The sequence below is a fragment of the Tamandua tetradactyla genome, chromosome 1 (genome assembly GCF_023851605.1).
Source record: "Tamandua tetradactyla isolate mTamTet1 chromosome 1, mTamTet1.pri, whole genome shotgun sequence".
Lineage (NCBI taxonomy): Eukaryota > Metazoa > Chordata > Mammalia > Pilosa > Myrmecophagidae > Tamandua > Tamandua tetradactyla.
Window position 1 is genome coordinate 14,765,934 of NC_135327.1, and position 3,900 is coordinate 14,769,833.

At 46.5% G+C, this 3,900-nt stretch overlaps 1 pseudogene; it reads left to right on the forward strand.

Annotated features, from left to right (window-relative positions):
• Window positions 1–3,413: 3,413 nt before the first annotated feature.
• On the forward strand, window positions 3,414–3,900 carry LOC143683560 (U1 small nuclear ribonucleoprotein C pseudogene; annotated as a pseudogene).

Below are 3,900 nucleotides of genomic sequence, written 5' to 3' on the forward strand. Positions count from 1 at the left end.
CCATTTTGCATTCTCACCCAGCAATATATGAATGTTCCAGATGCTTTGCATCCTTGCCAGCACTTGGTATTGTTAATTTTTTTTTCTTTTTAATTTTAGCAGTTCTAGTAGATAAGTAGTGGTTCCAAATCTTTTGCCCATGTTTTTATTGGGCCAACTGGGGAGGTTTTAAGAGAAGGAATGACATCACCAGATTTGTGTTTGAGGACAGAGTGGACCAGATGGGACGAGCCTGTACTCTGGGATCTGGGAGAAACTTGGAGCATTCTCTGGGTGACGAGTCCATGACCAAGGGCTTGGCCCTGAAGATGCAGGGTGTGAGAGAATCTAACTCCTCGGGTGTTGTGTTCACACCTGCTTAGGTCAGCATCCCCAGAAGCAGATCCTGAGACAAAAATTTAGATTGAAGAGATTTTTTTTAAGGAAGTGGTCCCAAGTGAAGCTGGTAAGGGAATGGGGAAGCAGGAGAGAAAAGGGAAATTAAGCCTAGGAAGGCTGCAATCTCAAGCGGGGTCCTACAGATGTTAAATTGCACTCAGAGTTGCCCCTACTGGAAGCCAGGAGGCTGGGATTTCATATCCCTGAAGAGGAGGAGAGACTATCGGCAGAAGGAGGCAGAGGAAGAAGAGAGGGTATTTTAAGGAGAAGGAAGAAGTAGGCTGTGGGGTCTTATGATAACAGGATCCAGGCCAGGTGGAAGGATTTGATTTAAACAGTACCCCAGTGTTGGGCTGAGCCGCCTGAGGTGAATTCATTAAACCCACAGTGAGTAATTTTATCCCTACATCCTGGGTGAAATCTCATGGGGTCTCGAACGCTCCTGGGAGAGCAAATCTCATCCTGCCTGAGGTTTCCAGCAGTTGTCCCACTTAATGGTGGCCCTGAAGCCGCAAGCTCCCGAGAGGACAAGCAGGCAGGTGAGCCCCTTGGATTTAGCAATGTGGAGGTTGTTGGCGCCTTGATAGACCAACTTGGAGGGTGGTGAGGGCTGTGACGAGAAGGTGAGAATGGGGAGGCAGGCATAAGTGGAGAAGCTTCACCAGGAAGAGGAGGAGAGGGAGGCAAAGGGTGTGGGTGGGAGAGGCTTGAGAATGTATATGGGCAGAAAGAAAAGAGCCAGCAGAAAGGGAGAAATTGGAGGAAGAAGGAAGAGGAAGAGGGTGTGGGGCCCAGGAGGAGACAGGCAAGAGACAGCTGGCCTTGGAGACAGAAGGTGCGGGCAGATTGCTGCAGAGCTGTGAGAGAGGGCAGTGGCGAGAGCTGGGGCCACACAAAAGGCTCTGTTTTCTCCATTGGGCAGGAGCTCAGGTTGTCTGCCAGGCCCAGGGGAATCAAGGGCAAAGGGGGACTTGGGTAGAACAGACGCTCCGGGGATGGGAAAGGAAGGAAGTTTGGGGACCAGTCGATGGTTGCCAAGCTGCATTTAAGACCCCGCAAAGCCTGGAAAAAAATTCATTTGTGTTGGCGCCAACCAGCATGGTGATGTGATTTTCTCCTGCCACACTTGGCAGGCCAGAGCAGGAATGGAGAAAACAGATGGTTTTCTTAGCTCCTGTTCATCCACCATCTCATTTAATCTGCCTGGCAACTGATGAAGGGACTGGGTTATGGGCACCTTTGATTTATAAATGAGGAAACTGAGGCCCTGGGAGAGCAGACCACTCGCCCCAAGTGTTGCACAAGTAAATGGTGAAGCAGGTCCCAGCCCAGGGCTCCAGGCCCCCTGCTTGAGGCAGCCCCCATGGCCCTGTGGCCTTTTGCTACCACCAGTTGCAAAGGGTGCTAAGGCAGCCCCCTGCCTCCACCCACCCACTCAAGCATGCATACCAAGGTCCCTCCTTGTGTGCTCAGCACGCACACACTGAAACCTCTCAGGGAGTGACCAGAAGGAAACTGAGGGTTAGAGATGGCATTCAACTGGTCCAGGATCACACAGCGTGTAACTCAGCTTTGTTAAGATGTCAGTTCTTCCCAGATTGATCTATAGATTCAATGCAATTACAATAAAAATCCTAGCAGGCTTTTTGTAGAAATTGACAGCTGGTTTAAAAACGACTCACTATATCAATACACAACTATGTGATGATATTGTGAGCCATTGATTGTAACCATGTCAGGAATGTTTGCATGTCTGTTCATTATTTATAATAAAAATATGTTTGAAAATGACTCACTATGGAACTCTAGTAATCAAGGCAATGTGATTTGGCCAATGGATAAATGGCACATAATAGTTCAGAAATAGAACCATATTGATAGTCAACTGATTTTTTACAAAGTCACCAAGGCAATTCAATGGGGAAAGGATACTTTTCCTCAAACAGAAACAATTGGAAGCTCTTATAGGAAAAAGTGACCCTCAACTCTTACCTCACACCATACCTAGAAAACATAAAGAACTCTGACAACTCAATAAGAAAATACTCAAACTGATTTTTTTAATTGGCAAGAGATTTGAAACGATACATAACAAAATAAGATATACGAATGGCAAATAAGCACATATTCAGAAGATGCAAATTAAAACCACAATGAGCTACTACTGTATACCTAGTGGAATGGCTAAAATTAAAAAGACAGGTAATAACAAATGATAAGAATGGAGAATTACTGGAAATCTCATACATTGCTGGTAGATGTGGATAAATGGTTTCCATTTCAGAAAACATTTTGGCAATTTCTCATAAAGCTTAATACGCACTTACCATTTAACCCTGGGGCAATTCTACTCTACCCAAGGGATATGACACAAAGACCAACTCGCAAATATAGCAGCTTTATTCATAGTAGCCTAAAACTGGAAACAACCCAAATGTTCATCAATATGTGAAAGGATAAACATTTGTATATATTTACACAATGGAACATTACTCAGCAATAAACAAGAACAAACTACTGATGCATGCAACGGCATGGAAAAATCTCAAAAACATCGTGTCATAAGCAAAAGATAGATTCTGCATGATTCTGTAATGTGAAACTTGGGAAAATGCAAATCTAATCTATAGGGACAAAAAGCAGATTATTGGTTGAAAATGGTAGAAGACTGGCTGCAAAAGGACACGATGAAAATTTCTGGGGGCATGGAAATTTCTATATCTTGATTGTAGAGGGTGCATTCAATAAAGCTGATTTTTAAAATAGTACTAAAATTGTCATCACAAGAAAAACCAGAACTTTGTGTGTCTCCCTTACACTTCATGGTTTAACACTTGTTTTTATTTATTTTGGGGGCGGGAGCCCATCATTTGGGAGCCTCCAGAGGTCTTTATCCAGTCCTGGAAGGTAATTGGGCCAGATACCAGAGGGCCTGGAATGTTAAGAGTGGTTTTTTTAAGATCTGAGTAAATCCTTTGACCCCTCTTTCTTCGAGAGGCAGAGCCTACAGAGCTGCCAAATGCCTGCAGAGAAACATGCCCAAGTTTTATTGTGACTACTGCAGTACATGCCTCACCTGTGACTCTCCATCTGGGAGGAAGATACAACGCAGCGGAAGGAAATGCAAGGAGACTGTGAAAGGCTGCTGTCAGAAATGGATGGAAGAGCAGGCTCAGAGCCTCGGTGACAAAGCAGCAGCTGCATTTCAACAAGGAAAGACTCCTCCTGCTCCATTATCTGCTCCTCCTCCTGCAGGGCGAGGCTCCCACCTCCCCCCCACCCCCCAGTCTTCCAGGCCCTCCTGGCCCTGGGATGGTGCCAGCACCCCATATGGGGGGCCACCCCATGCCACCAGTGATGGGCCCTCCTCCTCCTGGGATGATGCCAGTTGGATCTGCTCCTGGAAGGAGGCCACCCATGGGTGGCCACATGCCACGGATGCCTGGACGCCCAGTGATGAGCCCTCCTGCCCGCCCCACGATGGTGACCGCTCGGCCAGGAATGACCCGACCAGCCAGGTAA